Consider the following 13,583-nt stretch of genomic DNA (forward strand, 5'->3'; position numbering starts at 1 on the left):
CGATTCCTTTATATATGTACAACCAACCGTTATCCAATCAAACTTAATATACTCTGTGAGCTCTGCTCAACTGAGTATAAAAACAAGTACGGAGGGCTAAGTTCGGGTGTAACCGAACATTACATACTCAGTTGAGAGCTATGGAGACAAAATAAGGAAAGACACCATGTAGGAAAATGAACCTAGGGTAACCATGGAATGTGGCTGTATGACATGTGTATCAAATGGAAGGTAATAAAGAGTATTTTAAGAGAGAGTAGGCCATAGTTCTATGGATGGACGCCATTTAGGGATATCGCCATAAAGGTGGAGCAGGGGTGACTAGGATGTGTTTGTACGATATGGGTATCAAATGAAAGGTGGTAATGAGTATTTTAAAAGGGAATGAGCTTTAGTTCTATAGGTGAACGCCTTTTCGAGAAATCGCCATAAGGGTGGACCAGGGGTGACTCTAGAATATGTTTGTACGATATGGGTATCAAATGAAAGCTGTTAATGAGTATTTTGAAAAGGAGTGATCCTTAGTTCCATAGGTGGACGCCGTTTCGAGATATCGCCATAAAGGTGGACCAGGGGTGTCTCTAGAATGTGTTTGTACGATATGGGAATCAAATGAAAGGTGTTACTGGGCATTTTAAAAGGGAGTGGACATTAGGTCTATAGGTGGACGCCTTTTCGAAATGTCGCCATTAGGGTGGGCCAGGGGTGACTCTAGAATGTGTTTGTATGATATGGGTATCAAATGAAAGATGGTAATGAGTATTTTAAAAGGGAGTAATCCTTAGTTCTATAGGTGGACGCCTTTTCGAGATATCGCCATAAAGGTGGACCAAGGGTGACTCTAGAATGTTAGTACGATATGGGTATCAAACGAAAGGTGTTACTGAGCATTTTAAGAGGGAGTGGGCATGAGGTCTATAGGTGGACGCCTTTTCGAGATATCGTCATTAGGGTGGGCCAGGGGTGACTCTAGAATGTGTTTGTACGATATGGGTATCAAACGAAAGGTGTTACTGAGCATTTTAAGAGGGAGTGGGCATTAGGTCTATAGGTGGACGCCTTTTCGAGATATCGCCATTAGGGTGGGCCAGGGGTGACTCTAGAATGTTTGTACGATATGGGTATCAAACGAAAGGTGTTACTGAGCATTTTAAGAGGGAGTGGAAATTAGGTCTATAGGTGGACGCCTTTTCGAGATATCGCCATTAGGGTGGGCCAGGGGTGACTCTAGAATGTTTGTACGATATGGGTATCAAACGAAAGGTGTTACTGAGCATTTTAAGAGGGAGTGGGCATTAGGTCTATAGGTGGACGCCTTTTCGAGATATCGCCATTAGGGTGGGCCAGGGGTGACTCTAGAATGTGTTTGTACGATATGGATATCAAATTAAAGGTATTAATGAGGGTTTTAAAAGCGAGTGGCCCTTAGATGTATATGTGAAGGCGTTCTCGCGATATCGACCAAAATGTGGACCAGGTGATCCAGAAAATCATCTGTCGGGTACTGCTAATTTATTTATGTATGCAATACCACTAGCAGTATTCCTGCCAAGATTCCAAGGGTGTTGATTTCGCCTTGTAGAACTTTTTCATTTTCTTAATATGGTAGGTGTCACACCCATTTTACAAAGTTTTTTCCAAAGTTATATTTTGTGTCAATAAACCAATCCAGTTACCATGTTCCATCCCTTTTTTCGTATTTGGTATAGAATTATGGCATTTTTTCATTTTTCGTAATTTTCGATATCGATAAAGTGGGCGTGGTTATGGTCGGATTTCGGCCATTTTTTTATACCAAGATAAAGTGAGTTCAGATAAGTACGTGGGCTAAGTTTAGTAAAGATATATCGGTTTTTGTTCAAGTTATTGTGTTAACGGCCGAGAGGGAGGACAGACGGTGGCTGTGTATAAAAACTGGGCGTGGCTTCCACCGATTTCGCCCATTTTCACAGAGAACAGTTACCGTCATAGAAACTATGCCCCTATATGAGAAGGATTGGTAAATTTTTGTTCGACTTATGGCATTAAAAGTATTCTAGACAAACTAAATGAAAATGGGCGGAGCCACGCCCATTTTGAAATTTTCTTTTATTTTTGTATTTTGTTGCATCATATCATTACTGGAGTTGAATTTTGACTTAATTTGCTTATATACAGTAAAGATATTAAATTTTTTGTTAAAATTTGAATTTTAAAAAATTTTTTTTTAAAAAGTGGGCGTGTTCTTCATCCAATTTTGCTAATTTTTATTTACCACATATATAGCAATAGTAGTAACGTTCCTGCCAAATTTCATCATGATATCTTCAACGACTGCCAAATTACAGCTTGCAAAACTTTTAAATTGCCTTCTTGTAAAAGTGGGCGGTGCCACGCCCATTGTCCAAAATCTTACTAATTTTCTATTCTGCGTCATAACGTCAACCTATCTACCAAGTTTCATCGCTTTAACCGCCTTTGGCAATGAATTATCGCATTTTTTCGGTTTTTCGAAATTTTCGATATCGAAAGAGTGGGCGTGGTTATAGTCCGATATCGTTCATTTTAAATAACGATCTGAGATGATCAAGATACCTCAAAATTTATTCAAGTTATCGTGTTAACGGACAGACGGACGGACGGACGGACGGACGGACGGACATGGCTCAATCAAATTTTTTTTCGATACTGATGATTTTGATATATGGAAGTCTATATCTATCTCGACTCCTTTATACCTGTACAACCAACCGTTATCCAATCAAAGTTAATATACTCTGTGAGCTCTGCTCAACTGAATATAATAAGACCCGCTTGCAGAACGGCAAATTAATTCAGAGTTAACCTGACATGAGGAGTTAAACTCATACTTTTTGGACATATTTTTTAAGCTAGCTCTGAGCTGAAAAAAAGTAAATTGCCGTTCTGCAAGTGGGCTAAAATATTTTTGAAATCAAAGGATTAGTTTTTTTTTTATTTAGCTAAATAACTCCTACAGAAAAGAGAGAGCTTTCAAGTTTGCTATTACTCGGTTTAATATAAGTTTGCATGTATGTAAGTACATTGCTTGCAGTGTCGCGCCTAGAGGTAAACAGATTCTGTCCAGATCAGTGAGTACTTTATTATAATACTTTAACTAAAACTCACATGTGTACACAGATGGTTCCAAAGTAGTTGACAGAGTGGGGTCTGCGGGATACTGTGCTGATCCGGAAATAAAGAGATCCTACAAGCTGCCAGATTACTGTAGCGTTTTCCAAGCGGAAATATTAGCCTTAACCAAAGCAGTAGAAACACTGGAAGTGAATAGCTTAAACTGCAACCGTGTTAACTTTTATATTGACAGCCAAGCAGCAATTAAGGCAACAATCTCGCATAGCACAGCATCTAAAAGTGTGTTAGAGTGTAAGCAGTCTCTGGAAATAACTGGGACAGGGAGAAGCATACATCTTAGGGCAGGTCGATTTAAAAATCGCTCATTGCTCTGCGAAAATCGTATTCTAGGGATCAAAATAAGAAACTTTGCCGAAGGAACCATACCTCTAAAACGAATTCTGATGTCCCCCAATTTGGGTCGAACTTTTGGGTAGGGGCAAATTTTGAAAAATCCCACTTTGACCCATTTAGAGTGCTCCAATCGAGTCCAAATGTATGACCGACCCCCACTAACTTTGGAGGCTCGACCCACCGATGCCAGTGGCATACCCCTGGTACCCCCCTGGGGGTTCACCATACAAACATTTCAAAAAATCGCCGGTTTTGCACTTTACATGAAAAAATCAGCTAAATGGCTATATTTATTTATAATAATATTTATTATTTATTTATAATAATATCTATTTTTTCTCTTAAGAAATTTATTTAGTCAGAACATATGTAAATGAAAAAATTTATTTAAGTGAGTTATAGAAAAGAAACTAAAATAAATTATTGTTTGAAGTCTTTTTTACTTTCAAGTCTGGGCAATTTCGCTCGGCTCTCTAATGTCGTCGCCATAACAGCCTCTACATTTTCCGGTATAACCCGTTTGGAAACGCTAGCTAGCAATTGAACATGTTGTTCTGTTCCTTGTATGTGTGATGGAATTTTTGGATCATTAAACGGTGGATCATCTTGATTTAAATATTCCTTCAATGTATCGTACGGAATGCTTGGGGACATCAGAATTCGTTTTAGAGGTATGGTTCCTTCGGCAAAGTTTCTTATTTTGATTATGATTAGAATATGATTTTCATAGAGCAATGGGCGATTTTTTCGCCTCCCCACAAATCGACCCGGCCTAATATTACATCTATATTGGGTCCCAGGGCATATGGGAAGAGATGGGAATGAAAAAGCAGATGATCTAGCTAAAAAGGGCGCATCCCTTGAAGCTTGCTCCGTAGACGTCCCAATTAGACTAGGCGAGATTACGAGACGACGAGAGGTGCACATGATCGACTAAGCAGGAAAGGCGTGGGTTCAAGCGCGGGGCTGGAATGTGTAGAAGATTATGTGTAGGTCTTTCAACCTTAGACTAACAAAGTTGCTTCTATCATTAAAAAGAGAGGACTGTAGACTCATGACGGGTACTCTGACTGGACACTGCCTTCTGGCGTCACATGGCTTTGGTCAGTGATAGCAGATGTAGGAAGTGCGGGTTGGAGGAGGAAACGATCGAGCACGTTCTGTGCTCGTGCCCTGCATTCGCCAGGCTAAGACTCCAGCTATTAGGAGTGATACAGCTGTCAGATCTAGAAGCAGCAAGCGGCTTAAGTACTATAAAGATTCTTGTATTTGCCAAAAGGACGGAGTTATTTTTTACCATAGGTCCTGGTTTTTGATAGAGGTTTTCAGTGTGGTCGTTAAAATAAACTTCTGGAAACAATGCGAACTCATTTGGTCTATGTGAGGTCCTCATGGACCGGCCAATTCAACCTAACCTTCACTAAAACTCTTTTTCTGCAGGGCACCATAGCTCCAAGCGTGTAGATTTCTGAATCTCACACTTGAATTGATCTCCTTCGTAACTGGTTTTTTATAATTATTGTTGATAGTCATCAAAATATCTCCAAAGATAATAGCGAGCTGAATGGAAATAGCAAGCTGCAACTATATGAACGTCCTTTCAGACTTTGCCGCATACACTCCTTTCATCTACTTTTTCAGCAGCCTAGCCGCTGTGTCTGCCTCAATAAGTGGGTACCGATAATAATGCCGTGTGGGCCGGAACCTCATATTTCATTCCCATGTGTTTCAATTCGCTGCATTCCATTGTCCTGCAAGTGCGCTGACTATTTGCCTGATGACAGCAGATATTCATTCACCCTCAAACTTATATTTTCTGCGCACGACGCGGATGCTCTGGCTAATGATGTCAATGTCGTCAGCATACGCCAGTATAAAAAATAATTTTACAGAGCGTTGTAAGTTCTGCAGCTTGTAAATTATACAAGCTCCACCATCAAAGTGAAGATATCGCATGATAAAAGTGGCTCTATCTGCAACCAAGTTAATTTTCGAACGGCTCTGCGAGGTTTTTTTAATTCTGCCAGACCTGATCGTGTTGTTCAACTTCATTTAGAACCAGGGCTGCAAACCGGTTCATTAACTAAACCACCCCCTGGTTTGGGGCTTGTGTCACTATGGTGAGCCAATTTTTGTAATTAGAACGTGAAATTATATGTATCTCTTCATCATAGTTAAGATAGAACTGGCCGGTCCCTGAGGACCTTACATTGATTGAATTACTATGTAGATGTTTGTTTGACTACCAAACTGAAAGCATTCTGGGACCTATAGTACTTGCTGCTTCTAGATCCAATAGCTGAAGTCTTAGTTTAACGAGCTCAGGACACTTCCACACTGCCATCACTGACGGCGCCTAATTTAAAAACACATGACGCCAGAATACGCGTCATGATCCTACAGTCCTCTGTTTTCAGTAATAAGAGTAACTTTGTTGGTCTAAGGTCCTGAGAGCTGCACAAGCTCTTCGCCACAGCCCATTCCCGGCTCAAAGCTTTTTCCACTTGGTCGTTCATGTGCAACTTTTTCCGTCTTTTTATCCCACCCATTTTGATTGAGACATATACGACATAAGCTTCGAGGTATTCACTCCTATTACCTTGCTTACCCGCTTTTACCTTTCTGTCTATTCCCATTTGCTCGGGGACCCAATAAAGATGTATGCTTCTTCAAATACCGATTCTGTTGTGCTAAGCGAGGTTATTGCCTTAATACTAAGCAGTCAATATAAAAGCTCACGCGCCTACTATTTAAGCTCCTTTCTCCAGTGTTTCTACCACTTTTTGGTCACGGCTACTACTTCCGCCTGAAAAACACTACACTCGCACACCCTACCATATCCATTAGATTGGCACCACCGTAGTATGCGTGTATAGTTTCGCCCGACGTAAACAGCTCGTGACCCCAACCTTCCACCTGTATCTTCGCTTTTAAATCTCCTTCGAAGGGCATGCACGGATCCAGCAGTCTGTTCGTCCAATGTTTCATAGCGCTATACTGCTATGGCCGTATGGTCTCAAGCCGCCAAACTGGGCTCGAGGGTTTTGAGTATCATTGCATTTGTCAACACAATGTTCTTCGCCAGGTCTACAGGTTCGATGTGTAATCTTCCTGCAATTTAACATTCAGCCGATCCATCTTTATAAGGCTGGACGTGAGAAATTAAGACCATCCACCAAAGCCCGTTTAGAAGCATTTTCAAAACCCCGGTAATGTCATCTTTTATCTTAAGAGATATTTAGTCCCTAGGTACCTTAGTAACAGCGATCATCTGAATGCAACATTTGTCATTAGATATCGCATTGGTACTTTACCACTTAGTATAAAAGGGTTGAACCACACAAACTGACCAGCTTCGGCAGTTCAGAGGTACCTAGAAACAGGTTCATAAGCCGGTTAAAGTTTTGGAAAATTTCAGATTTAGCGGCATTTAGACAGCTCTTTCTTGTGCTGTCGAAGGCGGCTTTAAAATCGACTATGAAGGCAGCGGGTTAGGGGGCTTAGAATATACCCGCGGCAGGTATGCCTGTCGTAAGAGGCGACTAAAATACCAAATTGATTAAAGGGGTTGCCAGCGCAATATTTAGGTTCTCTAACCCAATTGTCAACCTCACCAAAGGAGGACGTTGGATGACCTAGAAATATCAGTGTACCTTAATGGTATTATTTTCCGGAATGTACCGGACAAATATCCGGCAAAGGTCTTCCAACATCGGTAAAACTCCCCAAAACCTTCGGAGAATCTCCTTAACATTGCAAGAAGACGATGAAGACCATGTTTAGGGTACCGACGAAGTCGATCAGCCTCAGTTCATTCTGTGAAGTTTCGTTGTGGATGTCGCCAAGCACAACTTTTATATCTTGGCGGGAGCAGCGCTCGTATGTGCGTTGCATGAACACTCCAGGAAATTTCACATAATTTAAAATCCATCGCATCTCTTTCTCTCTGGTCGACCGAGAAGGGTTGTCTCATTATCCGAGGCTCGTCGGCGGTTCTCAAAACCCGCTCAGCGTAGCTCAAGGTATTACGATACATATTTATATAGTGAGCTGCTTGACCCAGGACAGACGCCCGCTTGATGCCGCACCTTAAAGTTGTAAGACGCTGCCGATGTATTTCCGCCGCTAGCGCTTAAACCGCCTTCTCACATTAGCTCACCATTAAACGGATGTTCAGTGGCTTAATACCGAAAGTAGTCAGCTGCTGGAACCTCGTGCAAATGAGTCGCCTTGGCCATTCCCCGTTGAACGACGATCAGAAGTTTCCCCACTTGCTCTACTCTTGCTTCACTGCTCGACCATCCATGTATTATCCGAGCTGAGCGAAGACATACCGATTTTCTATAATTTTTTTCTAAAAAACTTATTAATAATTTGCAACTGTTAATAAATATTATTATATCCAATTAACTTAAAAATGTCAAATAAAATTTTATTAATTTTATGACTACCCAAAAACCTAAACAACGACGTAGTCGTTATAACAACAATTACTTTCTATTAAACGAATAACCATCAATGTCAAGAATTTGTAAGCAAAAAGAAAAACTAATATGTATGTAGTAATAAATAGTAACACCTACACTAATACGATTGTCGAAAACGGTAACAGCACAAGTTTGAAAGGTCACGAAGTAAAACGGATGCTAAAACTCAATTACATAACAATCTGTTCACATTTTTTCACACACCATCGACTCTAAATGAGCAAATGACTTACAGTTACAAGTAATACCGTACAATTTAATCCACCACCACTGCCACCAGTACTACTTGTAAATATACCTACATACATATATACATACATTTATAAACAACTAAACGTCAGCTCAAGCCCGTTCACATGCAACATATCAGCTTTGATTCTGCCGCAAGCTTTCGCGCTTCTCCGTCAATATGTTTTCCAATTTTCTTGCGTCCCTGCATGTATCGCCACAACGGCCTCGAAGTTGGCCACAGACATAGCCGCAACCTCAACAGCACAAATTACGGTGCAATTTAATGTGATATCAAAACCAACAACAATATTAGCCAACAATCATGAGCACAAGCCAAGACATACAAATATCTCTTTTCACATGCCTATATACATATGTATGTATGTAAGTATGTACGTATGTAAACAAGTGTACCTTGGCCCAAACAACCCCCAATGAATTCAATCTCATTGTGGCCCATTTTGACGCCCATAACGTTGAATTCATGTACCGTTGACTAAATATCACCCACCGCCCATTATCAGAGGATAACTCTAAAGACCCACCACCCACAACCAACGTGGCTTAGAAAATAGCAAATTACAAATAAAATATATTGTTTTAGTTATATATGCGCATTCTAGTGTTTTTCCCGTAGTCAAATCAACTTGTTGCGAACTGCTTTACTGTATGGATTCCAAGCCAACTAGTCAGCCAACTTTATTTTTCCATTTAAACAGTTTTGGTATCCCTTTGATTAGGATGATTTACCAGATGTTTAATGTCACATTCAAACGTAACACAAGATCAAAGTTCACTCATCTTGTTAAGCGGGTGACTAAAATTACTAAAATTAAGAACAACTTTTTGGAGTATTAAAAAGGGGCTCAATTATAGACGATGAGTTTATAGAGAATGTTGCATACGAGTCAAATTCAGTCAAATTATGCCCCATGGCAGTCGGATCTAAGTAATATAGTTTGTACACATCTCTCAGTATAGCGAGGGGTTTTTATCTTGGGACGCCACAACATGACCTTTATTGCGGCTATGTATGATCAGAGTACAAGAAGTACCTACAGTGGCAGAGTGAAAGAGCATCTGCATCGGTAAAAACATTCTTTACTATGTCTATTGTCAAAATTTTTGAATCAAATTTCATCAAAAATTCATTAAAAAACACCCAACGAAATCGGACATGTTGCGATAAACGGACGGTATGGTCACAGTGTTTTCGATGTGCACACGATTCGAGGTCCCAACATAGAGTCGGATCACTAGCTCGCCATGTGGTATGCATGAGCAAATCTCTAGAGCATTTTGTACAGCCAGCGAGGAAAAACTTTGCACAGGGTTGCGTTGAGGTCGAGTGGGACGAGAAGATTGTGCGAACGTAAATTAAACAAGGCAGCAAGGCGTTAAGAAATAACAGAGCAGGCGCACAAAGACGTGAGTGCGAAGTGTCCTATCAGTGCACCTTCAGAACTGGTAAACCTACCATCGGTCACATTTTTACTATGTGACAACAAGAGAAGAAGCTGCCTCTATTCCGCTATTTCTGAACTTGGTTTTCCTGGAAAACTTATACGGCTGTAAAAATTACGTTGAACAACACATCCGCTGAGTAAGAATTGGGAAGGACCTCTTCTAGCCGTTCGAAACTATCGAGCAATGTTTTTTTTTGTACAGAAGTATAAATTAATGCAGCAGAAAGCAATTGAGGAATAATTGTTGTTGTTGTAGCAGTGCTTCGCCACATCCAATAGATGCGATTCCTCACGAATTGCCATAAATATCCTCTAGAGGGAGTCCGAAGAAACTTTAAGTTTCAATAGGTTTGCACTGATATGGATGTTAGAGGCGTTAGTTCCACATAGCAACTAAAAAGATGATTGGTGTCATGCGAGACATCTTACAAGCGGAACATATATTAGGCTTGATTGTGGATATGTAAGAATTTTACTTATTACAGCTTCTGGATCGAAGCTATGTCAGAGTGAAGCGCGTCTCCCTAGTGAGATTGCTTTCCTTAACTGCTAGTTTTAGGTATTTGGCATTTAGAACGGGGATCACAGGGTAATTATCAGCATCCTGCGGCGGTTGTTGTTGTTGTATCGATAAGGTTGCTCCCCGAAGGCTTTGGGGAGTGTTATCGATGTGATGGTCCTTTGCCGGATACAAATCCTGTACACTCCGGTACCATAGCACCATTAAAGTGCTAGCCCGACCATCTCGGGAACGATTTATGTGGCCACATTAAACCTTCAGGCCATTCCCTCCCTCCCTACCCCCAAGTTCCATGAGGAGCTTGGGGTCGCCAGAGCCTCGTCTGTTAGTGAAACAGGATTCGCCGCGGATAGGTGAGGTTGACAATTGGGTTTGGAGAAGCTATATATTGCGTTGGCAACCTGAAGGGTTGCGCTACACAGCCCCTTGAATCTGGTATTTTAGTCGCCTCTTATGACAGACATACCTACCGCGGGTATATTCTGATCCCCTAACCCGCTGGGGGAACTCATCATGGGTGAGGATGAGGGCCTCTTTGTGCTCATCAGGATCAAACGCCTGAATTCTCATCCGCTGGATTTCTTACGTTGTATTCATCTGTTTGTTCGCCATTATTCTCACCTTGCTGTATAAATTTCGTTCTGGTGACATAAGAAAATATCCCGTAGCAGTTCTGAACGCGGTGTTTTGATAGGCTTTCAGATTCCGCCAGTGTGTTTCTTTTAAGTTCGGCGGCGTTCATATCTGATACTTGAATCATATAAGCGACTGGCCAATTTGATAAAAGAGCTATGCCCTTGCCCAAACTGCTGCCCACAAGGGATGGTTCTGAACTTTATGTACAATTGTTATTACATGTTTGTCACACCCCAGTATTACTGGATGTAGAATAGTCAGTAGCGTAATTCCATCGCTGAAGGTGTCGAATATTGCCGGCTTAGGACGCAATGATAAATCCTTCTGGTGCGGAAGGGAGCTTCAATATGTAAAAATTAAACAAGAATTCGTATAGGAAACCACCCCGCGGTATCCCTTCTTCAATTCTTCCGAGTGTTGATGTTACGCTCCTGAAATGCCTGCCGACCGCACAGATTTTTAAAGTCCACCTTTTGAGAAAAGGAAGAAGAGTAGACCCTTCCAATTCTAGCAGTACAGCGCTGTGATTGATAGTGTTCAAGGCTACAAGTACTATTCAGTGGTGGGGTTCTTGGTTCAGTCCGCAATTTATTTGTGTGTCGAAATCATTTGGCGCGGTGGTGGAGGTATGCAATCGAAAGCCATGCTGATGATTCAAGTGTCTTGGCTACTGGCAATAGGTGAGATATCGGACGATATGAGTCTTCTACATAAGCCTTGTCATTTTCCATTTTTCAGAGACGGAGAGAGTGGACAGAGGCCGGTTGAAGGCGAGTGCCATCTTTTTGAATCTGTGATGTCCCAGATTATTTAGCATCGGAATGGCAATCCTGTCCAGGCTTATTGCTTTAGATGATTTAGAAAGTTCGGTTACTTCGTTAACCTCCGCGACGGTTTGAGCACCCTTGGCTCCAGTGTGCAACTCTACGTGAGTTTGATGTTGTTGTGTTGGGAAAACCAGTAGGTCTGAGTTCGATTTGATCTCGCGAGGGGGGCTCATATTTTCCAAAGTGCTCTGATTCTCGAACTCACCCCCCAGAAATATTGAAATAGCCTTAAGGTTTGTATGTGAAAAATTGTAGGCCAATCAAAAAAGATTTAGAGGTTACGCAAGGAGCTTAAAATCGTAAAAAGGGCGAGTTTTTACATATCTATGGTCCACCCTAATTCATTTATTGTGGGCGAAATTGTCTCTCACTTATTATCAATCGCCCCTGCAGATTTTGCTTTCAAATGCATTTAAAATTACAAAAATTGGTGAAATACATAACAAAAAAGTTATAAAATGGAAGAGGTGCCAAAATTTCAATGAATTTCTGAATTTTTAGAAATTTTTCAAGAACGCAGGTTTTGAATACTTTGAAAACGGAGTCATGGTACTTAATTAGGCTAGGTCTTCAAACAAATTCTGTTCACACTGTAGACAAATTTAGTCTAGTGAGTTCTTTTATGACCGAACTGTGCAATCTAACCTAACCTTGTGCTCAAATATTTAAAATAACGAAACAGAAATTAAAAACTGACGATCTGCATATTTTGCAACGTACGGCTATGCTAAGGTTCTCACATGGAAATAGCTTTTTGAAATCGAATTTACAGGTTTTTGTCGAATTTGATACTAGTAAGATTTATAATTTATCATCATTTGTATAAATAGTTTGGTAGTTTCATATTTATAAATTGAGTGAAGAATGGATTCGGATACGAATCGTAACACACGATACAGGCCCTGTTTCAACAAATGGAGAAAACGTAGTACATTTTCTGTTGCGGTTCGTCCAAAGCTGTAAAGCAATACGCACAAATCCGCGTTTATCGCCCTTATCTGCCCATGAGCGTTTTTTATAAACAATATTCCACCCATTCCTATCAATTAGTTTGGCTAATCAATCCAGATGTTTTGATTTCTGGTAGACCAGAAATTAGCCATCATCTATTTATTTATATCATCCCATCATGACAGCAATCATCGTTCCCGTTCACAAGTAGGCGTGTTCGATCGCAAATAGCAACTGTTACGAATTAGGTGTGTTTAGGCATATATTTTGACTTTCGTTTGATGAAGTGTAAATCCCTTCATTTAGCGTGACCAAGCGTGTATAGTAACTCCCGTATGGCCAATTATTTTACTAAATGATATAATTGCAAATCGTTCCGCCTCATATGCTATTCACATACATATCTATCTATGTATGTATGATTTCCTTCATAAACATTTGCACTCATTGTTGTTCTATGTACACATACAGAAGAAGGTGCATATCGAATTTTTGTGTTCTACTTATTTTCGAAATATGTACATATTTTGATGCAAAAAATGTATGCAACGCATTTAATAAAAATTTTTGATATTCGAATATTTTTAGGCAGAAAAATTGATTACAAATGTTAATTTGGCAAATATGCTTATGTAAACCTATTCTATAGATATAAATAGGATGCAGTCATGTACAAGAGCATAAGGAAATTTGTGTGGTATTGAGATCTGTTTCGGATGCATAAATAGGGATATCAAACGATAATTGAAAGAGCAACTGCTGCTTTTATAATCGATACACTGCATATGTGCAAATTTATTTATGAATTTCTCTACTACTCAAGCGATTGATGTTTGTGCGCACCTATTGCAGAAATCTTTTCGAATAGCGTGACATAAACTCCATTCATTTTAGATGTGTAAACATCTTTGCTGACGGTATGGCGAAATCTTGAATGTAACCAAAATGTCTAAAGTGTAAGCGTAAGCCTAGTATTCGT

Source organism: Eurosta solidaginis, chromosome 4 (assembly GCF_040869045.1).
Source record: "Eurosta solidaginis isolate ZX-2024a chromosome 4, ASM4086904v1, whole genome shotgun sequence".
In the NCBI taxonomy this organism is placed as follows: domain Eukaryota; kingdom Metazoa; phylum Arthropoda; class Insecta; order Diptera; family Tephritidae; genus Eurosta; species Eurosta solidaginis.